This window comes from Pseudophryne corroboree, chromosome 6, assembly GCF_028390025.1.
Source record: "Pseudophryne corroboree isolate aPseCor3 chromosome 6, aPseCor3.hap2, whole genome shotgun sequence".
NCBI lineage: Eukaryota > Metazoa > Chordata > Amphibia > Anura > Myobatrachidae > Pseudophryne > Pseudophryne corroboree.
In genome coordinates this window covers 680,818,766-680,843,164 of record NC_086449.1, presented here as the reverse complement: position 1 = coordinate 680,843,164, position 24,399 = coordinate 680,818,766, and the positions used below count along the sequence as shown (strand labels likewise).

Here is a 24,399-nt window from a genome sequence, read left to right as displayed (position 1 = left end):
ACAAGTTATATGGTGTGATTGGTGTGGCTGGTATGAGTCTTACCCGGGATTCAAAATCCTTCCTTATTGTGTACGCTCGTCCGGGCACAGTATCCTAACTGAGGCTTGGAGGAGGGTCATAGGGGGAGGAGCCAGTGCACACCAGGTAGTTCTAAAGCTTTACTTTTGTGCCCAGTCTCCTGCGGAGCCGCTATTCCCCATGGTCCTTACGGAGTCCCCAGCATCCACTACGGACTACGAGAAATAGAATTATCGGTAAGTAAATTCTTATTTTTTCTTACAGTAGGTAAAATGTGATTATCAAAAACTGTATGTAGAGCTAATCCAGCTGGTTGAATATAACCTAAAGTAACACCTGTTGCTATTGCTGAAAATTAAACATACTCAAATATCACAGTGTATGTATTAAACATTTATAAACAAAGGAATTGCTTAGTATAAGTGGCATAGCTAATGGCCTTTTGGCTAGCATCTTAATGGTATTCCACCAAAACATCACACATACCTAAAAACCGTTCACATCCCAAATAGATTAAAAAAAATGTCACTTATTCTTTCTACTACTGTAGGTCTTCTACAAAACTGCTCTTCGTCTGCCCCCCATGTGTCTCTCACCCAGTAGTAGGATGCAAAGGACTACATCTGTGTCACTGGACTGGCAATAGATGCTTGTGCACTCGGGGATTCGTCCAATGTCTGGGACGGGGAACTGAGGCTGGGTCGGAACAAAGAGGGTCAGATATAAGTCCTCCTCATGCAGCTACTCTGACATAGGAGTGGTGATGTTCACCGTGGTGATAGAGGTCTTGGAATTAGTCTAGTGGTGAGGGACCCCGTCGGGTACTGTTATATAACTGGTAGCGTGACAGTGATCCTGGCTGGAACCGGGTAGATATGTATGTCGGGTTTGCAACATTGATCTGGGCTGTTACCGGATATAACGGGTTTGCAGCAACGATCCGGGCTGGTACCAGATTTAACAGGTTTGCAGCAACGATCCGGGCTGGTACCGGATATAACGGGTTTGCAACAACGATCCGGGCTGGTACCGGATATAGTACAAGAACGATCCAGGCTGGTACCGGATATAACGGGTTTGCAACAACGATCCGGGCTGGTACCGGATATAATAGGTTTGCAACAACGATCCACGCTGGTCCCAGATATAACAGGTTTGTAGCAACGATCCGGGCTGGTACCGGATATAACGGGTTGCAGCAATGATCCGGGCTGGTACCGGATACTTCGGATTTGCAGACTGGTGTTGGAAATACTGAAACTGGAAACAGAGAATTTAACTGATTCTGGTCTCGGTGCACACTGCAATAAACTGGAAAGTATCCAAAGGCAAAGGACTCCAGGAATCACAGCAGGAGCCTTTGGTGAAGCTGTGGTAGCATCAATACTCAGGTGCTGGGGCTTTGCCCAGCGCTTCCTTTTGAATCTCCCGCCTTGCTCCCATTTGCCGCTGGTGTCATGTGATGGCCGGGGACCACCATTGGCCTATTCCTAGCATGTGACCACTGGGAACAATGGCGGCGCCCCCGGACCAAGGACAGCAGGGACTCCGTTCCCTGCATTCTGCACCCAGCGTCCCCAGGCGTGGCCATGAAGCAGCCCAGGGGAGAGCAGCGTGACACAGCTGCAGGGAGAAGGAGCTGGCGAAGCGGTAAGCGCGGCGGCCATTGCTCTTGGATACTGACAGTACCATCTCCTCTAGGAGTGGCCACTGGATACTTTGCTGGTTTCCGTGGATTCTTGGAGTGGAAGTTCCAGACTAATCGTGGTGTAGTGACATCTGTAGCATTTACCCAACTCCTCTCTTCTGGTCCATAACCCCTCCATTCCACCAAGTACTGTAAGTTCTTATGATAGTAACAAGAATCGATGATCTCCTTGACTTCAAACTCTGTCCCAGCCTCAGTGTGATCTGGAGTGACCTTAGGAGAATCCTGACTAAAGTGGTTTAAGATGAGAGGGCGGGAAATATGGAAGGCATTTGGCATCCGGAAATGAGACGGTAGCCTCAGCTTAAACACAACTTGATTCAAAACTCACAAAACTGGAAAATTGGCCGATGTATTTGGGAGCGAACTTCATGGTGGACACCAAGCCTAAGGTTGCGAGTGGAAAGCCATACTCTGTCGCCAACCTTGAATTAAGGAACTGCTGGGCGTTTCCTGTCTGCAAAGAGTTTGTACTTCACAGAAATTTTCTTTAGATTCGCATGTACCCTGTTCCAGATGCGACTGAAGTGTTGGATAGTGGAAGACATGGCAGGAACATCCAACGAAGGAGAAGACTAATTCAGGAACACAAGGATGAAAACCATAGTTAGATAAGGAATAGAGTCTCGCCAGTGGAAGTATGGTACTGATAATTGTGGGCGAATTCTGCCCATGGTAATAACTCTTACCCAATTGTCCTGTGAAGGAGAAAGGTAAATCCGGAGAAAGGTCTCAAGATCTTTGTGTACTCTTTCGTTCTGCCCATTTGTTTGCAGGTGGTAAGCGGAAGAAAACTTGAAGTTGATTTGTAAAGCAGCACAAAGAGCTCTCCAGAATCTTGCGGTGAACTGAACTCCACAATCAGAAATGACTTCATGAGGTAGCCGGAAGTGTACTCGAATGAATAACTAAGCTAACTTGGGAGCAGTGGGAAGACCCGTCAAAGGCTTGTTCTTAGAAAAGTGGTGAACAATCACCCAGATTGTATTGCATCCCTTGGAAAGGGGTGAATCTGTGATGAAGTCCATTGAGATATTAGTCCAAGGTCGTCTGGGAATGGGCAGAGGATGCAGTAACCCAGCTGGATGGAGACAAGGAATGTTATGTTGAGTGCACTGCAAGCACACACTTACATAGTCTTGTAGATCCTTCCTCATGGAGGGCCACCAGTAAGCCTTACGCAAGAATTCAAACATTTTTTGAGCACCAGGGTGACCGTCAAACTTAGAGACATGAGCCCATTGGTGTAACTTCGGATGGAGCTCAACTGGGATGGACAACCTGCCTGGAGGAGGGTTGAAGGAGGTTGGAGCCGCAGTAATAGAAACAGGCTTGATGATCAGACTTCTTTCAGCAGAACTCTCCTCATCAGAGGCGGACACAGAGCAAGACAAAGAGTCATCCTTTGCATTGAGGACTCCAGCCCAATACTTGATGATAAAAGGAAACGCGTGAAGAACAGTGCCCATCTAGCTTAGCGGGATTGAGACATTGGGCAGACTTGATGTATAACAGATTCTTATGGTCTGTGTAAATAGTAATGGGATGTTTTGCCCCCTCCAATAAGTATCTCCAATCTTCCGGGCTGATTTGATTGCCAAGAGCTCCTGATCTCATATGGAGTAATTTCGCTCCACCGGTGTAAACTTCAGAGAATAAAACCCACATGTATGCAATTTCCCATCTGAGGAGTACTGCAACAGAATGGCTCCCACTCCAACTGAAGAGGTGTCCACCTCCAAGACAAAGGACTTCTCGAAATCAGGCTGTCATAGCACTGGTGCAGATACAAATGCTGTTTTCAATAGATTAAAGGCCTCAAGGGCTTCCGGGGACCAAAGACTCAGGTTTGCACCCTTCCTGGTCAAGGCAGTAATGGGCGCTACTAAGGTGGAAAAACCCTTTATGAACTTCCTATAGTAATTAGCGAAGCCCAATAGCCTTTGCACAGCTTTTAAGGATAGTGGTTGAGTCCAATCTTGGATGGCCTTGACCTTCTACGGATCCATACGGAGCTCTGTACCCGAGATATACTCGAGGAATGTAATTATTGGCACTTCAAATGTTATGAACCACAAGCAGTGGTTCATTCCTGTTTGTATTCTGTTTATTTATTTCATGTATTATAGTTATGTTTGCATGCCAGGATTTCCATTGTATTTGTTTAAAAGACTCTTGTTGGCCGCCGGTGGTGAGTCGGTGTAATTGCAGCCTGTTTCTATGTGTTAAGACTCACCTGTCTGATAGTTGATCATTATGTGGTGAGTCTCTGTACTGCAATCTGGCTCTGTTCTATGTTACTCTCACCTGCAGCTATTTTGGTCATTACAGTGTGCCTGGCCTCCAGCCATCCTGATTGGGGCGTGTTCCCTTATTACCTAGCTAGCTATGCAGTTCTGAGCTGGTGATAGACGTTTTGTTCCTGTATGTTCCTGATTAGTGTCTTGTCCAGTATTGCATCTGTGTCCAGGCCCTGTCTGATACTGGAATCCTGTGTACTCAGCTCTGTCAGAGACTGGAGCTTCTTATGAGCTGCTTCCTGGCCTGGAGCGTTCCTGTCCTGGAATCCTGAGTTTTGTCTTCCTTTGATCGTGTAATCCTGAGTCCTGGTGTCCTGTGGCCTGTTGCTGGAATCCTTCCAGCTTTCCATTCCTGTGAGCCTGTGCCTGCGGCTTCGGGGTTCCCGTTCACCTGCCTGTATTAGCACCGGTGTTGTGAGTAGCAGCTTTTGTCGCACCTTACGGCCTTGGCCGTAGCTTCTTGTTATATTTGCTTTGGATTTTCTGCAGAGGGTTCTGCATATGCCGTCATCGCCGGGACACAACAGTATTGTGTCGGCGTGTGGTCAGCATTTCCTTTTGTTGTAGTTCGTCTTGGCGGCTGAGCCGCACATACTTTTGTTTGAGTCTGTAGTTGCCCCTAACTCGGGTTTCTGTTTAGTTAGAGGTTCCCCTTGTTCTCGCCCCGTCTCAGTTTACGCCTTGTCTCCAACTAAGACAGGGGGGCATCGGAGTTGGGCAGACATAATCCGCCCTTCAAACGCGGCTGCCGTGGGCCCAAGCAAACAGTCTCGCAGGCGTAGACTGACCACGCGGGTGGAACAACGGAGTCAGGGTTTCTGTAGGGGTTGCTGCGTAACTCCGTTCCCACTCCAGCATTACGTTCCTGTACTTGGGGCTCATCCGCCCAGTTTCAGGAGTACCAAGTACAGTGAACGTAACATCGAAAGTGCACTTGGAAATCTTGCCGTACAAGTGGTTCTTGCGAAGACGACGTAGCACCTCTTTGATCTGAACCCTGTGTTCGGAAATTTTGCAGGAAAAAATAAGTATGTCGTCCAGGTACACCACAAGACATTGATATAGCATAACCTGAAAGATCTCATTGACGAACACCTGTATTACTGCATTACCTGCATTACTGAGACCAAACGGCATTACCAGATATTCATAATGACCGTCCCTGGTGTTAAAAATTATCTTCCATTCATCCCCCTGTCCTATACGTATGAGATTATATGCACCCCTCAAATTGAGTTTTGTGAAAATCTTGGAACCCCGAATTTTATCAAACAGCTCTGTAATCAGGGGTAAAGGGTATCCATTTTTGACGGTAATATCATTTATTCCCCGGTAGTCTATGCATAATCTTAACCCGCCGTCTTTCTTTTTCACGAAAAAGAATCCAGCCACCGCCGGAGAAGTAGATGGCTGAATTAATCCCTTTTGAAGGTTCTCCTTGATATAATCCGACATTGCTTGTGTTTTGGGCAAAGACAGAGGGTATGTATGACCTCGTGGTGGTATGTTCCCAGGGATCAGGTCAATTGGGCAGTCCTAAGGTCTATGGGGTGGCAACCGGTCGGATGCTTGCTCGGAGAATACATCTGCAAATTCCTGATAGGGCTATGGGAGGAATTATTTGATAGGCTTGGTAGAAGCACGCAAAGGACAGACCAACGTGAGACAATTTGAGTGACAGTAGGAACCCCAGGACAAGACTTGTGAAGTCTCCCAATCAATATGAGAATTATGAATCTTGAGCCAGGGTAAGACAAGAACTAACTCATGTGACATCTCCAGAATCACCAGGAACTCCATATATTCGCGATATAACGCTCCAATCTGTAAATTGAGTGGCTCCGCCTAGTAGGAAACAATTCCATTGGAAATCTGGGTACCATTAATAGCACAAGAACAAGAGGCGACCGGGCACTGGTCCAAGGTGGATTATGGTTTAAATGTGTAGAAGACCAAGTGTGGACAATTAAAGAAAGAAAGTTACTATCTTTTAGATTGTAGTCCTAGTTGGTGGTGCGCCCAGAGCCAGAAAGTACAAGTACTAACAACAGGAGAAAAAGAAAGCTCTTGTGTGGGCGCACTCTTATACAAAGAAGAAAAGTTCTTCAAATGTGTGTCAAGAAGATATTTAAAACATCCATTTATTATTCAAAGTTAAAAAGCCGTTACCCATCTATGATCCAAATGTGAAATGAGAAAGAAATAACGAATATACGAAAAATTGTTAAAATGTTCTGGTCTTTTTTAGAGAGGTTGTAGACACTGGATTGTCTAACAGCCGTCTCCCCTGACCAGTACAGAAATTCTGTATTGATGGGACCAAGGAAGGAAAAAAGTGTGTAACTGGTGTATCTTCAAAGAACCAATATAGTTGGATCTATGTTGTACACTTGGCTGGCAACCAATTGCTCGGATTACCCACGTGTTAGGGCTATCTGTTACTGTACTTAGAGTCTGACGCTGAACTGTTATATAACAGAGCAAGGGGGGGGGGAAAGATTAGTGGTGATACTGCTGTTGGTGTTCACCTTAAAAAGGAGTAGTTCCTACTCTACAACACCGGGTATTCCCAGGAAGTCTCCTCTCCAGGTACTGACCCAGCCCGACGCCGTTTAGCTTCCAAGATCGGACGAGATCGGGCATTAGCGGCGTGGTATGATAGTAGAGGAACTATGTACCAATGAGAGTGCACCTATATAAGTACAGTAAAGATTGTGGTTGGAAGAGGATAAGGTATAAAGTGTGGATCTGCTTTCCCGTTAGGCAGGGCGCAACGACCACCACTGCCGTGGTGTCAAGGGTCCTGGATCGTGGATGAGAGTCCACAGAAAGATAGTAAGTAGGAAAATGTATAGGGGATAGTCTTCATTATTTTTTATTTTTTATATATATTATTTTTAATTTTTATTAATATTTTATATTTAAATAAGAAGTTTGATAGGAGTAAAGAGTTCCTGAGAAAACTCAAGCGTCAGACAAATTTATAGGTCAAGTATAAGTTTGAACATATATTCTCTTAAGTGGAGACATCAAATATTGCTATAAGACAGAAATCATACATGAATAGGACACCGTTCTAATTACCAGAACTTGTGGCAAAAATTAAACAGCTATAGTATCTCTTACCGAATAAACTGTAAACTGTTAATCTGGGCACAGTATTAATAATTGTGATCCTTCTACATTATACAATGTGACACTAATAAGCTGCTTACTGCACACCAAGAAAAAATGGAACTGAAAATTACCTGATGGACCTGACTATATTGATCTCATATTAGTAAATATGTGTATAATAATCACATGTAAGCAATTGTACAGCAAATGTGACAGTCAGACAGTTTTCCCTGACTGTCACGTTTGGAGTCTCGTAAGCCTGCACCCGCTCTGTGTATAATTACACTCATATACCGATATCTGACACACTTTTCACTTATGTGTGATCAGTATACCTGGATATAGCCTCATATACAGTGTGGGTATATCCACATTTGCTGTACAATTGCTTACATGTGATTATCAGGTAATTTTAAGTTCCATTTTTTCTTGGTGTGCAGTAAGCAGCTTATTAGTGTCACAGTGTATAATGTAGAAGGATCACAATTATTAATACTGTGCCCAGATTAACAGTTTATTCGGTAAGAGATACTATAGCTGTTTAATTTTTGCCACAAGTTCTGGTAATTAGAACGGTGTCCTATTCATGTATGATTTCTGTCTTATAGCAATATTTGATGTCTCCACTTAAGAGAATATATGTTCAAACTTATACTTGACCTATAAATTTGTCTGACGCTTGAGTTTTCTCAGGAACTCTTTACTCCTATCAAACTTCTTATTTAAATATAAAATATTAATAAAAATTAAAAATAATATATATAAAAAATAATGAAGACTATCCCCTATACATTTTCCTACTTACTATCTTTCTGTGGACTCTCATCCACGATCCAGGATGCTTGACACCACGGCAGTGGTGGTCGTTGCGCCCTGCCTAACGGGAAAGCAGAGCCACACTTTATACCTTATCCTCTTCCAACCACAATCTTTACTGTACTTATATAGGTGCACTCTCATTGGTACATAGTTCCTCTACTATCATACCACGCCGCTAATGCCCGATCTCGTCCGATCTTGGAAGCTAAACGGCGTCGGGCTGGGTCAGTACCTGGAGAGGAGACTTCCTGGGAATACCCGGTGTTGTAGAGTAGGAACTACTCCTTTTTAAGGTGAACACCAACAGCAGTATCACCACTAATCTTTCCCCCCCCCCCTTGCTCTGTTATATAACAGTTCAGCGTCAGACTCTAAGTACAGTAACAGATAGCCCTAACACGTGGGTAATCCGAGCAATTGGTTGCCAGCCAAGTGTACAACATAGATCCAACTAGATTGGTTCTTCGAAGATACACCAGTTACACACTTTTTTCCTTCCTTGGTCCCATCAATACAGAATTTCTGTACTGGTCAGGGGAGACGGCTGTTAGACAATCCAGTGTCTACAACCTCTCTAAAAAAGACCAGAACATTTTAACAATTTTTCGTATATTCGTTATTTCTTTCTCATTTCACATTTGGATCATAGATGGGTAACGGCTTTTTAACTTTGAATAATAAATGGATGTTTTAAATATCTTCTTGACACACATTTGAAGAACTTTTCTTCTTTGTATAAGAGTGCGCCCACACAAGAGCTTTCTTTTTCTCCTGTTGTTAGTACCATTAATAGCAGTTAGCTTAATGGGTCGGTCGATGGACCTCAATTTCAGGTGAAACTCTTGGACACAACTGGCAGCGATAAAGTTCCCAGCAGCTCCGGAATCCAATAATGCATATAGAGATTTAGTAAAAGACCGAACGGACAACTAAACGGTAAACAGTCCTTCCCTGAAGAAGATTTGGCCATAGTACCTAACTTGACTCCTCCGGAACAAGCTAGGCTTGTCCGTTTCCCAGACGGGTCTTGCTGGATTTAATGAAATGGTCAGCGACTCCGCAATAGAGTCTTCCCTCTTGGTGAAGCTGATGTTCTTCGGGAGACAAACGCAAGTGGTTAATCTGCATTGGCTCATCCTGACTTGACGGTGAAACATGCCTGGGAGGTGGAAGACGAACCTTTGCCCAATCAGCCCGGCTTCGCTCACTTCCTCATTCCCGCATACGAAGATCCACTTTGACACAAAGGGAGATCAGCTCCTCAAGACTACTGGGTAGGTCCCTGGTGACTAATTCATCTTTAAGACCATTCCAAATGGCTGCCTGGAAGGCCTCATTATTCCAACGCAATTCCGAAGCGATGGTCTGAAATTGAATCAAGTATTGCCCAATGGAACGGGAACCCTGCCGAACATGGAGTAAATCTATAGAAGCCGCAGAGGACCTGCCAGGCTCATCATAAATCCTTTGAAAGGATGCAATAAAGTTAACATAGTTGGAGACTAGTGGTTCCGAATGTTCCCATAACGGAGACACCCAGTCCAATGTTGAACCTTCAAGTAGGGAAATTATATATGCCATCTTGAATCTGTCCATGGGAAAATTATGGGAGAGCAGTTCAAAATGTACCTTGCACTGGTTTAGGAACCTGCGGCAATGTTTGGGATCTCCATTATAATGGGATGGAGTGGGAGGCTGAAGACGAGACCTGACTTCCGCCTGTGGCTGGACGGTACTAGAAACCGCTACCGGAGCTGAAGCTGGAGCAAGAGTGACAGCTGAAGACAGTGTCGCTTGAATTTCATCCAGATGACCCAATAACTCTAGGAGATACTGCATCACCTGCCCATGGGCCGCCTCCTGACTCTGTACATGAGAAGCCAAGTTCTGAATGGCACTCGCCTCCACGTTCCTATCCTCCGACTCCATTTGGCCTGAGTATGCTGTCACTGGACTGGCTCTAGATGCTTGTGCACTCAGGGATTCGTCCGATATCTGGGACAGGGAACTGAGGCTGCGTCGGAACAAAGAGGGTCAGATATAAGTCCTCCTCATACAGCTACTCTGATGTAGGAGAGGTGATGTTCACCGTGGTGATAGAGGTCTTGGAATTAGTCTAGTGGTGAGGGACCCCATCGGGTACTGTTATATAACTGGTAGCTTGACAGTGATCCGGGATGGAACCGGATAGATATGTATGTCGGGTTCGCAACAATGATCCGGGCTGGTACCGGATACAGCGGGTTTGCAGCAATGATCTGGGCTTGTACTGGATATAATGGATTTGCAGCAACGATCCGGGCTGGTACCGGATATAACGGGTTTGCAGCAACGATTCAGGCTGGTACCGGATATAATGGGTTTGCAGCAACGATCCGGGCTGGTACCGGATATAATGGGTTTGCAGCAACGATCCGGGCTGGTACCGGATATAATGAGTTTGCAGCAATGTTCCGGGCTGATACCGGATATAACGGGGTTGCAGCAATGATCCGGGCTGGTACAGTATATATCGGATTTGCAGACTGGTGTTGGAAATACTGAAACTGGAAACAGAATTGAACTGATTCTGGTCTCGGTGCACACTGCAATAAACTGGAAAGTATCCAAAGGCAAAGGACTCCAGGAATCACAGCAGGAGCCTATGGTGAAGCTGTGGTAGCATCAATACTCAGGCGCTGGGGCTCTGCCCAGCGCTTCCTTTTGAATCTCCCGCCTGCTCTCCTTGGCCGCTGGGGTCATGTGATGGCCGGGGACCACCATTGGCCTATTCCCAGCATGTGACCACCTGGAACAATGGCGGTGCCCCCGGACCCGAGGACAGCAGGGACTCCGTTTCCTGCATTCCGCATCCAGCATCTCCAGGTGTGGCCAGGAAGCAGCCTGGGGGAGAGCTACATGACACAGCTGCAGGGAGAAGGAGCCGGCGGAGTGGTAAGCGTGGCGGCCGCCGCTCCCAGATACTGACAATCTGAATAAAACTGAATTAAATCACCCTGCGACGGTTCAAAAGTATCCAGCAAAAGATATTTTTCAGCTGCAGTATACACTTTCCTCCTTTCATGAATCTGAAAAAACAGATTCATGAAAAGAGAAAGGAGGAAAGTGTATACTTTATTCTTGCATTCATTGCTTGGGAATCATCTATATGATGTATGATGTATGTTTCTTTGCTGTTCTTTTGTGTTACTGGATCAACACGTTTATGCAATGTTGAGCTGCACACCTGCATTTTATCGCAAACTGTTCTAAAGCACTTGTCTTTGGTATTTGGTATCTGACCAATTATATGACATAGGTTAATATATTTGTCAATTTAATTCCTCAGGGACTATTCTGCATCATTTAATAAAATAAAAAGTACATAAATATAAACTTGTCATTTACATTGCCTTGCAAGTACTGATGTCTGGGCAAGGGCGTAGCTACCATAGGTGCAGGGAGTGCCGCTGCTATGGGGCCAGAGCGGAGAGGGGCCCACCTTCCCTGTCACAGCTACATGTGTTACATACATTTTTCACCATTGGGTGGTCCCTTAGGGAGGTACACAGGTGCCTTTACAAACTTTTGCCTATGGGACCTGTTATATATTGAGATAGTCCTCTGGACTTTCACATTATAATGTGGTATAAAATGAACTGGAGGGCATTATAATGTTTCATAATATGAACTTGAGCACTGTATGTCATAATGTAGATTGGGGGTACTTTGTTGCGTAAGGTGTACTTGCAGCCCTTCATTGTGACATAATGAGAAAAGCATTGAGACAGGGGCCCCTTCAAACTGCTGCTATGGGTCCCAGAAAGTTCTGGCTACGCCCCTGAATCTGGGATTTAGTGCAGCTGTTTTCTTGTACAGTGGCTTTCTCTTACTGACTCTCCTAGGCCTGACCTAGTAGATCTTGATTATCTCTTTGTCTTCTTGAAATCAGTTTTCCCCAGATTTCTATTCTCTACTGTGCATAACGGTGAAATCTGTCAAACTCAAAATTTCTGAAGCGGGGTACACTGGTATTCCACAGGGAATAACATCGGGGTGTAGAGTTGGATCTTGAGCCAAGGCACCAACAGGCTAAAGCTTTAACTGTTCCCAGGATGCACTGCACCGCCTTCTCTATATCCCCGCCTCCAGGCACTGGAGCTCAGTTTGTAAGTTGGTGCCTGTAGTGCAGGCAGTTAACAGTGAGGGCTGCGTTAGGCAGCCCTGAAAAGAGCTTTTCTGACAAGAAAGAAGACTTCAAGGGCCGCAGCATAGGCACTTGATGCTATATGTCAGTCGGTCATATCATGCTGCATCTCCCTCACCTCCCCAAGCGGCGCTGTATACTCCCGCACCCTGGTTGCCGGGTACTTACAGCGGAGGCGTTTCCGGTCTTCTCAGGAACACACACCGCCGCTGCTCTCCGGGATCACGTGTCCGCACGATAGGGAGGAGGTAAGAGGGTCCCCCAGGCGGGACCCGCTGAAATTGCGATCTGGGACGCGGTCTCCGGAGATATACAGTGCCGCTGACGTGGACACTGTGGCCATGCAGGGACCCCACTATATCCACCAGGGCAAGGAGCACAGGTCGGATTCCCTAAAATCCGTTTATTACAGGCTCTATAGTACCCGGTGGTGTATTTCAGCAGAGGGGATAAGGCGCTGATCTGTAGCCCCTCCCCCAGCCCCAGGCACCATCTACAGCAGATGTTCCCACCCTGGAGCTGCATCTGTCTCTCTCTCCCTCACTCTTTGTCAGCGTTTGGGCGCCATTATGATTACACAGAGCTGCACTGATTCTGCCCAGTAAAGCCGCCTGCCTCATCAGCGCTGTGCATGTACAGGACACTTAAGTATTCTACATGTCGTTTAGACAGTCTTAAGAACAAGTGCATAACTACAGGAATATTTAGTATTCTGTGATATACATCCAGTGTTTACTGTGCATTGTTATATCTGTATACATACTGTACATAGGTGGTAATTCCGAGTTGATCGCAGCCAGCAACTTTTAGCTGCTGCTGCGATCAATAGTCCACGCCTATGGGGGAGTGTATTTTAGCTTAGCAGGGCTGCGATCGCTTGTGTAGCCCTGCTAAGCTAAAAGAAAATTCAAGCAGAAGAAGAGTAGCCCCATACCTACTTACCCTGTGCGATGGATCCAGCGATGATCGGCCGGCTTTGACGTCACACCTCCGCCCTCTGTTGTCCTGGACATGCCTGCATTTTACTCACCACTCCCCAAAAACGGTCTCCAACGGTCCGGATCCGCCCTGCCACGCCTCCTTCCTGACAATCTTCTTAGCAGTCGCCTCTGCGACCGCTTCCGTCGGTAGCCGCGACGTAACCCGGCAACCACTGTCGCCGGGGAACATCGCGCACACGCACAACGGCCGCTGCACATGCACATTCCGCACGCGTTCGCACCGCAGCGAAAAAACGCTGCGTGCAAACGGGTCGGAATGACCTCCGTAGTTTTATGTAGTATTACTAGTCCAGTGCAGTTTTATTGTGGTGTGTAATCATTTCTGCAGTGTACATGTGACTGTTTGTGCTAATAGCTGCTGTGTGGTTCCTATTCCGTGTATCGTACACATATTGCTATCCCTATACTCTGTACCCTGAGGTGGGCTAAGTGCATCAGGGTCCTATATATATATAGTGTTCCACAGGCTATACTATTTTGTATTTTTCTCTGTGTATTTCAGTCACCATATACCACTTAAATCCTCTGTCTGTGTTCTGCATTTGCAATCACACTCCACAGGGTTTTTTTGTCAGGTACTGTGTCTGTCTATATTGTACTGTTACGCCCTAAGGCTATGTGTCCAAATAATGTCTGCTACACAGGGCGGGAGATCCGTGGCTGATCCTGCGTCATGCAGTGCTGACGACACAGATTTATCTGAGGAAAATATTCCAGCTGAGGGTCCAGGTACCGGGGGTACTGTACCCCTCAGTCAGTCTGCAGCAATGTTGGCACACCAAGACCCACCTTGGACTGCTTTTTCTAATTTACTGACTACGCTAGTACAACACTTACACCCCCTGTGGGATCTCCTGTGCCATTACAATCACATATTGTCCCTGTAGTTAATCCGCCATGGGCGGATGCTCTGTCGACTCAGTTACAGCAATTAAATCAGTATATGGTTAACCAAAAGCCTACCCTCGCCCTCCTAGGACCAAAGAGTCATCTAAGTGGGCCATTTCTTCCTCACAATCATGTTTCGGACACTTCATCCGATGAAGATGGCGTATTTACTGACCCATCAGACACTGATGCAGATGATTCTCATGAGGAATCTACAACACAGGTTGATGTTCCTGACCTATTAGAGGGTATTAAACTGATTCTTCAGATTGATGACGAAACTGACCCTCCAGGTACTTCTAAGAAACCTGATAAGTTCAAACGTCAGAAGGTTACTAAATACATTTTGCCACATTCTGACCATTTAGTTGACATACTGTACGTCAAGAATCCTGGGAGTCTCCAGGAAAGAAATTCTCCCTGTCTAAAAAGGTGCTAGCTCGTTATCCCCTCTCTGCAGAGTTAAGTAAGAATTGGGAAACACCACCACCGGTGGACTCACATGTAGCTCGTCTTGTGGTGTCTTCTACTCTGCCTGTCACTACCGTCACCTCTCTGAAGGGACCGACGGATAAGTGTGTGGAGGGATGCTTGAAGTTTATTTACACTCTTGCAGGTGCCGTACATAGACTCACTAGAGCAGCTTCTTGGGCTGCAAAAGGTATTGAAGCCTGGGTTCAAGCTGTTGAGGCAGAGCTACCCCCTGAATTTTTCTAATAATGCCAGACAGTGTCCTTCATATATTACCACAGCCTCTCATTACATTCAGCAGGCGGCCTTTGATGCCAGTGTTCTGGCGGCCAAAGCGTGTACTGCGTCCATTCTGGCTCACCAGATTCTGTGGTTGCAGTCCTCGTCGGTGTTCCTGGACTCTAAAAAGACCTTGGAGGAATCTTGTTCAAATCTTTCCAAAACCTAAGATTTGAGCAAGATTGTTGCTGACTAAGCATCTGCAAAGACTGCATGTCTGCCAAGTACTAATCTTTGGGCTCCAAAGGCTAAAAGTACCTCCTTTTGTTCCTTTCAACCTCCAAGTAAAGCAAAGTGTCAGGCGTACCCGAAACAGGCTTGCACTTCCAAAACCTCTAAGCCCAAACCTAAACGTTCTTGGGCTGCCCGTCAGCCTGCTTCCAAACCAGACAAGCCTGCTGCATGATGTGGCGGGCCTCCCCCTGGGGGACTCCAGGGTGGGAGGCCGACTTCTGCGGTTCGCCCAGGTATGGTTACAGACCACTTCAGATGCCTGGGTGAGGGAAGTCGTCACTCACGGATACGCCATCTCTTTCAAGACACGTCCTATTCACCAGTTTTGCTCGACAATTATCCCTTCGGATCCGTTAAAAGCAAAAACTCTACATTTGGTGGTACAATCCCTCCTGGACACAGGAGTGGTAGTGCCGGTGCCTCTGTCTCAGAGGGGCAAGGGGTACTATTCATTATTGTTCCTAATTCAGAAGCCGAATGGATCCTCCTGGCCCATTCTCAACCTCAGGTCTTTGAACAAATTTGTGAAGGTATCCAAATTCCGTATGGAAACTCTTCGCTCTATTGTTCTGGCTTTGGAGCCTAGGGACTATATGGTATCCCTGGACATACAGGATGCTTACCTACACATACCTATTGCCATGTCGTATCAGCGGTATCTGCGGTTTGCTATCGTCAACCTACACTATCAATTCCAAGCCTTGCCTTTTGGACTGACCACAGCTCCTCGGATCTTCACCAAGGTCATGGCTGTCATGATGGTCGTTCTCTGTCATCAAGGCATCAGGATCCTGTCGTATCTGGACGATTTGCTGATCCTGGTGAACTCCCCAGAGGTTCTCATTCGTCATCTAGAACAGATGGTCCAATTTCTACAAGCCCACGGATGGCTCATCAATTGAAAGAAATCCTCGCTGGTCCCTGCTCAGAGCATGGTGCACCTGGGGGCATTCCTGGACACACACAACCAACGTTTGTTCTTGTCTCTGGAGAAGGTCCTGAAACTCCAGGAGAGGATAAGATGCTTCCTCTCTCGCCCAAGAGTGTCGATACACTCGGTGATGCAAGTACTAGGCCTTATGGTGTCAGCTTTCGACATGGTGGAGTACGCTCAATTTCATTCCCGCCCTCTTCAGAGGTTAATACTTTTCAAGTGGGACGGACCAAATATCACATGATTTCCTTGATTCCAAAGGTGCATTTGTCACTGAGCTGGTGGCTACAGGACCAACAATTGAGCAGGGGTCGTCCCTTCTGGATCTCCAACTGGGTCCTCCTAACGACAGTTGCCAGTCTGCGGGGTTGGGGCGCGGTGTTGGAGCAACACTCTCTTCAGGGTCGGTGGACCAGGGAGGAATCTCTCCTCCCGATAAATATTCTGGGGTTGCGGGCAGTGTTCAATGCTCTGAAGCTTGCCCTGCCTCTGATATAGAACATGCCTGTTCAAGTACAGTCGGACAATGCTGCCACGGTGGCGTACATAAATCATCAAGGCGGCACTCGAAACCGCATGGCAATGTTGGAAGTGTCAAAGATTCTTCAATAGGCGGAACATGCCTGAGAGTGGAGCCTTCACCCAGAAGTCTTTCAACTCCTAGTGGACAAGTGGGGTCTACCAGATGTAGACCTGATGGCGTCTCGACACAATCACAAGGTTCTGGTCTTTGAAAAAAGGACAAGGGATCCTCAAGCAGCATTCGCAGACGCACTGGCAATTCCATGGAACTTTCGGCTGCCGCACGTGTTCCCTCCGGTGTCACTCCTGCCCAGGGTAATAAGGAAGTTCAAGCAAGAAGGAGGAATACTACTTCTAATCACTCCAGCATGGCCCAGATGGCATTGGTTCTCAGTCCGGCAGGGTCTCTCAATAGAGCGTCCTCTTTTACTTCCGCAACGCCCAGACCTCCTCGTTCAGGGCCCTTGTGTCTACCAGGATCTGGCCCGACTGGCTTTGATGGCGTGGCTCTTGAAGCTTCACTCCTGAGGGCCAAAGGATTTTCTGAGGCGGTCATTCAAACTATGTTGATAGGCCGTAAACCGGCTTCAGATCAGATTTATTATAGGGTCTGGAATTCTTACTTCACCTGGTGTGCGGCTAAGAATTATGATGCACACAAGTTCAGTACTGCCAAACTTTTGGCTTTTCTGCAACAGGACCTGGACTTAGGCCTTCGTCTGGCCTCCCTCAAGGTTCATATTTCAGCCTTGTCAGTGTGGTTTCAGAGAAAAATTGCGTCTCTGCCTGACGTTCATACTTTCACTCAGGGTGTCTTATGGATTCAGCCTCCCTATGTCCCTCCTGTGGCTCCTTGGGATTTGTCAGTTGTTCTGAATGCCCTACAAGAGTCTCCATTTGAACCGCTTGAGTCTGTGGACCTTAAATGGCTAACGCTTAAGGTCTTATTTTTGCTGGCTATTGCCTCTGCTAGAAGGGTTTCAGACTTGGGTGCCTTATCCTGTCGGTCTCCGTTTCTGATTTTTCACTGTGACCGTGCGGTTCTTAGAACTCACCCTGGTTATCTACCTAAGGTGGTGTCTTTCCACCTTAACCAAGAGATTGTGGTTCTGTCCTTTATTTCTCCTGGGTTGTCCTCCAAAGAGCGGTCTTTGGATGCGGTACGGGCTCTCCGTATCTATGTGAAGAGAACCGCCTCTCTTAGGAGATCTGATTCTCTCTTTGTCCTTTTTGGGTTTCACAAGCGTGGCTGGCCTGCGAATAATCAATCTTTGGCCAAATGGATTAGAATGGTGATTACACAAGCTTATGCGCAGGCTGGACTTCCAGCTCCTGCTGCTATCAAGGCCCATTCTACTTGGTCTGTTGGACCTTCTTGGGCGGCCTGCCGTGGCACGTCCCTAGAACAGTTGTGTAAGGCGGCTACGTGGTCCTCAGTGAACACGTTCATTAGGTTATATGCCTTTGATACTTCAACCTCCCAGGATGCTTCCTTTGGACGCCAGGTTCTTGTACCCGCTACAGTGCATCCCCTCCCATGAGGAACTGCTTTAGGACATCCCCAATGTTATTCCCTGTGGAATACCAGTGTACCTTGCTGCAGAAAAGGTGATTTATGGTAAGACTTACCATTGTTAAATCTCTTTGTGCGAGGTACACTGGATTCCACAGGGCACCCACCCTGACGCACTTAGCTTCTTTGGGTTTGTATGGCATTAGCCGCTGTTAGCTTCTCCTATCATGAGAATGTGGTTATCTGTGGCTACTAACTACTGTTGTCTCTTTTACCTGCTACTGCATTGGACTGGTTAACAAAACTGAGCTCCAGTGCCTGGAGGCGGGGATATAGAGGAGGCAGTGCAGTGCATCCTGGGAACAGTCAAAGCTTTAGCCTGTTGGTGCCTTGGATCAAGATCCAACTCTACACCCCAATGTTATTCCCTGTGGAATCCAGTGTACCTCTCAGAAAGAGATGTAACCATGGTAAGTCTTACCATAAATCTCCTTTTTATCAACTAAAAACAACTTAGAAAATCATCTTTATCTCACTCAAATTTTTGTTAGAATTCTCATTCTAATTTAGTGCCGTCAACGTTTGTTGCCTTTCTTGTGTCATCATGATGGAGGTCCATGGTTCTAACCTCCTTCATACTCCATATGTATATTCTACCAGTATTTCAACATATTTTTAGGTTATAGTTATCATAAGGGGTTGGGTTCACGTGACTGACGCCAGGATCCCAGCTTTTAGATGTCCAGTGGGGAAAATGAGCACAACAAAACCCCTTGCAGGCTCACTGCGCTCACACAGGTTCTTTTCCCACTCTATGGGTGTTGTGAACATCCACAAGTGGGAATAGTCCCTGTTAGTCGGCATGTCGGGATTGTGAAGGTGCGGGATCCCAGCGTCAGGAGACTGCCAGTCACATACCTACATCCCATCATAAGCACAAAAAACCTTCTGAAAGTAGTTATGGGTAGGTTTCCGATTTAAGATGGGATGCAGGGGGTAATTCCAAGTTGATCGCAGCAGGAATTTTGTTAGCAGTTGGGCAAAACCATGTGCACTGCAGGGGAGGCAAATATAACATGTGCAGAGAGAGTTAGATTTGGGTGGGTTATTTTGTTTCTGTGCAGGGTAAATACTGGCTGCTTTATTTTTACACTGCAAATTAGATTGTAGATTGAACACACCACACCCAAATCTAACTCTCTCTGCACATGTTATATCTGCTCCCCCTGCAGTGCACATGGGGGTAATTCTGAGTTGATCGCAGCAGCAAGAAAGTTAGCAACTGGGCAAAACCATGGTGGTCATCCCAATGTAACAGCCTGTGAGTTTTTAAGTTTGAGGTTGTTACATTGTGCGAGTGTATGCAAGTTTTCTCAAATGAAAGCACGCACATTGTAATGCAAGTTTCATTACATTATGCCAGTTTTACAAGACATACACAGAGCAGTGAGATCCATGCATGCTTCTGTAAGAAAAAGTGCTTCAATAGTTAATAAAAAGTAAAAAACAATAAAGACGCTGTGTCCCCCCCGACACACACACACACACTCCAAAGCATAACCAGCCCTGGGAGCTTTGAGCCAGTCCTGGTTGCTAAAATACAGGGAAAAACTTGAGTAGGGGATCCCCCGTATTTTAACAACCAGCACTGGGATTCACTAGTCAAGGAGGTAATGCCACAGCCACGGGATACATTTAAACTGGTTCATGCGGCCATAGCATTACAAATTCAACTAGTCAATCCTGGTCGGGGTTTCCTGGGGCAGTGGGAACTCCCCCCTCCCCAATAAAGGGGTGTCCCCCTCCAAGACCCCAATGGCCACGGCTGCAGCCTGGGGCTATCCCTGGCATTCCTGGGCTGTGAATGCCGAGTTGATACTCCAGTAAAGTGTGTATAAGTAAGAATTAATATTGTCTTTTTACAGTGGAACTATAATTCCAAGCAAGCTTCCCCGCATGCTGGTACCTGGAGAACCAAAAGTCCCAGCATGTGGAGCATTAGAGGGCCTGCTGGTACCTGTAGTTCTACTGTAAAAGAAATATTACAATAACGACAACACACACACCATGACAGTATAACGTTAATAAAACATTCTTACACACTCACACTTACACATACTTATCTACCATCCCACGTAGCCCTTCGGGACCCTTGTCCAAGTAGAAATCCATAGTGTACCTGTAAAAAAAAAAATATATATATATATATATATACAGTCAATGGTTGGACCCCGGCACTCCGGACTAACGCCAATACTGCTCCGGTGCCTTCCCTTCAGAGCATGTCAACTCTGTGTGCATATGGAACCTTGTTGAGAGCGGCACTCAGAGACTTGGACACAAGTTTAAAGTAAAAAAACCCCGCAGGGCAATCTTTATGTGACGTTTCGGGGACTAGCCCCTTCCTCACCAACATCCAGTGTAGATCGATCCTCTTCTTGTAGGCATGCATAGGGTTAAAAAAAATGCACTACCCGATCCCAGCTGACTTAAGGGGATCCATGTGTATACACATGGATAGCATTTCCTGAATGACGGGACTCCACGTGTTCTGTCACTTGGAGACCCACTAGCCAATAATACATATTTACCAACATCCAGTGTAGATCGGTCCTCTTCTTGTAGGCATCCATAAGGTTAAAAAAAACACACTACCCGATCCAAGTTGACTTAAGGGGATCCATGTGTACACACATGGATAGCCTTTCCTGAATGACGGGACTCCATGTGTTCTGTCACTTTGAGACCCGCCAGCCAATCATGGAGTGCCACGTAGTAGCATTATCCTGATATCCTGATTGGCTAGGTCCTCCTCACCTGTCAGGCAATTGGAGCCCATAGACTTCAATGGGGAAAAAGTCAAACTGAAGTCTATGGGTTTGGGAACCGGCGGTCTACCGCAGACCGCAAGGTTAACCAAGGTCACCTGTGGACTACAATTGGGAATAGTAACCTGTGCCAAGTGCATGGCGAGCAAAGCGGTAAAGTAATTTGGGTTCCACATGTTGAAAGGTAAAATTTGACACCAATAAAACATCAAAAACTGAAGTCAATTTTATCATGTGTTGAGCATTTCCAGGTTGGCTTTTTGCCCATGTCAACTTTTCAAGCATGTCGGCCATTCAGTGTCGACCTAGACATTTTCGACCTTTTAACTGTTGACCCATAACCAATTTTTACATGCCAAAAGCAGAGGCCTTGGAGTTTTAATCATTACAGGCCTTTGCTGCATGCATGTGCCTAGGCTGTAACTTTGAGATTTTTTGAATGTTCATGCATTATAGGTCTCATTTACAGCTTGAAGTACATTTTTTGTGCAGGTCATCTTAGAATGTATCTACATTTTGTATATTGTTGACTTAAGTCCCCTTATACCTAGAGGGTCAGAATGGGAACAGACAGGGTAGGTCAATCATATGCTAAATACAACAAAGGTGTGTTCACAAAATTGGGCCATAATTATATATGGACACATCCCCAGATAAGAGTCTTGCAGGTAATAGAAAACAGGTAATGGAAGGCTGATACAATGATAATGATGAAGAATATAAGCAGCTTATCTAACTCTTTGCATATTGACCACTCCATCTGATAGTACTGACATCATCATCAGTATGGCTGCTATCTTATATTATGTCACAGCCATCTACTCAAATTACTTAACATTTCCAATTGGACTACAGCCAGAAAGAAGATTCCCATTTAATTTTTAAAGTTGAAAATAACGGGGCGTGGCCACGGCAACAAGGGAGTAGGATGCTGGTTCCCAGAGCTCCCCGGCCTATCATCCTAAATACCCATCCTGCCCATTACCAGCAGCGCCTCTTTTGCCCTCCTGGCTCCCTCACTCACTGGAGCGGCTGGTGGTGCCCTCTGGTCCCACTTTCTGCCTCTCCTTCGGCTGGCGGATGGCTTTCTGGTGCTCCGGCCTGTGCCGCCTCCATATCCCCGGGACGCCGCTGGACTTCCGGTCGCGGGTCCCCGGTGGGTGGCTCCTACTGCACTTGGCGGTGTCTGGCTCCCACTGCACTTGGAGGTGTGCGGCTGGAGGTTTGGTCCCCCAGTGGCTGTGGCTTGTGGACGCTGCACGCTGCTGCTGAGGATTCTCTGCTGCTCCGGCAGGCCATCTTGGAAGGTACACTGCACGTGCTGTTACAGTCTGCTGCTGCCTATGTGAGGAGGCTGTTTTATGAGGAATTACTGCCTCTGTCAGAGCCGGCCCTAACCAATATGATGCCCTAGGCAAGATTTTGGCTGGTGCCCCCTAGCACCACCACTAGTTCCACCTCTGACAGTGCACCCCTTTCCCAGCACCATCACCCTCAGTCCTTATTTTGAGTTTCCTACCCCCTATATTTTAAATAAGAACAGTCGATGCACAGCCCAAAAAGGGGTGTGTTTTTGCTGGCAAGGGGCATGGCCACACAATAGTATTCAAGTTACGCCACACAGTACTGCAACTTTATTCACATTTTATCATGCGATAGTGTCCCTAATTCACGTTACATCACACAGTAGTACCACTGTACCTTATATACATTACTCCTCACAGTAGTGCCCCTTATTCACATTATACCACACTGAATTGCTCTTTATTCACATTAGACCACACAGTAGTGCCCTTTTTATACATTACGCCACACAGTAGAGCACCTTATACACATAATGCCAAACATTAGTAATGCATTTATACACATAATACCACACAGTTATGCCCCTTACACATATGACACACACTATTAATGTCCTTATAAACATAATGCGCCTTACACATTATGACAACCTTTATACACATTATGACAACCCTTATACATATAATGTCCCTTACACATATGCCGCACATTATTAATGCCCTTATACACATAATGACACACATAATGCCCCTTACACATATGCCACACATTATTAATGCCTTTATACACATAATGACACACATAATGCCCCTTACACATATGCCACACATTATTAATGCCCTTATACACATAATAACACACATAGTGCCCCTTACACCAGGCTTTCCCAACCATGGTCCTCAAGGCACACCAACAGTGCACGTTTTGGTGATATCCAGGCTGCAGCACAGATGGTTAAATCAAAATAACTGAGCTACTAATTAAGTCACCTGTGCTAAAGCCTGGATATCACTAAAACCTGCACTGTTAGTGTGCCTTGAGGACCGTGGTTGGGAATGCCTGCCTTACACATTTGCTGCACATTATTAATGCATTTTTACACATGACACACATAATGCCCCTTACACATATGCCAAACACTACTGCAATCAGGGAGCGCCACGTTGTAGCACCCTCCTGATCGGCTGTGTGCTCCTGTACTGACTGACAGGCGGCACACGGCAGTGTTACAATGTAGCGCCTATGCGCTCCATTGTAACCAATGGTGGGAACTTTCTGCCCTGCGGTTGACCGAAAGTGACCTCACCGCTGAGCAGAAAGTTCCCACCATTGGTTACAATGGAGCGCATAGGCGCTACATTGTAACACTGCCGTGTGCCGCCTGTCAGTCAGTATAGGAGCACACAGCCGATCAGGAGGGTGCTACAACGTGGCGCTCCCTGATTGGCTGAAGAAACCCACTTAGACAGAAGTCAGAGTGGGTTTCTGGCAGTCGGGGAAAGGGGACCCATGTGCAAACATGGGTCCCCTTTCAGTGCGTGGCTCGGTTGTCCGTTTTTTTATTTTATTCAAGTACGTGGATTACAAATGGATGCTACGAGGAGCCTGGGACCCTGGAGCTGGTGAGTATAATTTATTCAACAGGTACCCCTTGGATTCTACTGGAGAAGAGGACCGACCTGCGTGGGGCCATAGGTAAGTATGTTTGTATGTTTGTGTGGATGTATGTAATAAATCTTTATTTTCAAGGTGTGTGTGTCTTGTCTTTTTTTGGGTATTTTTTTAGTAGTAGTACTACAGGTACCAGCGGGCCCGTTTTTCCGCCGCATGCTGGTACTTGTGGTTCTCCAAGTACCAGCATGCGGGGGAGGCTTGCTGGGCCTTGTAGTACTGCTACTAAAAACAATATCTTTTCATTTTCACAAAAGGCTATCAGCCCCCCATCCGCAGCCAATTGGATGGGGGGGACAGCCTCGGGCTTCACCCCTGGCCCTTGGGTGGCTGGGGGGGACCCCTTGATTGAAGGGGTCCCCACTCCCCCAGGGTGACTAGTTGGATTTTTGATGCCACGGCCGCAGGGCACTATATAAAAGTGACCCCCGGCTGTGGCATTATCTGTCCAGCTAGTGGAGCCCGGTGCTGGTTTTAGAAATACGGGGGACCCCTACTCTTTTTGTCCCCCGTATTTTTGGAACCAGGACCAGGCGCAGAGCCCGATGCTGGTTGCTTAAATATGGGGGAACCCCTGTCATTTTTCCCCCCATATTTCTGCAAC

General features: G+C 46.5%; 2 pseudogenes; one reads left to right on the top strand and one right to left on the bottom strand.

The window, feature by feature from the left end:
* Positions 1-6,575: 6,575 nt before the first annotated feature.
* Positions 6,576-6,694, bottom strand: LOC134937802 (5S ribosomal RNA; annotated as a pseudogene).
* Positions 6,695-8,117: 1,423 nt separating this feature from the next.
* On the top strand, positions 8,118-8,236 carry LOC134937790 (5S ribosomal RNA; annotated as a pseudogene).
* The last annotated feature ends 16,163 nt before the right edge of the window (positions 8,237-24,399 follow it).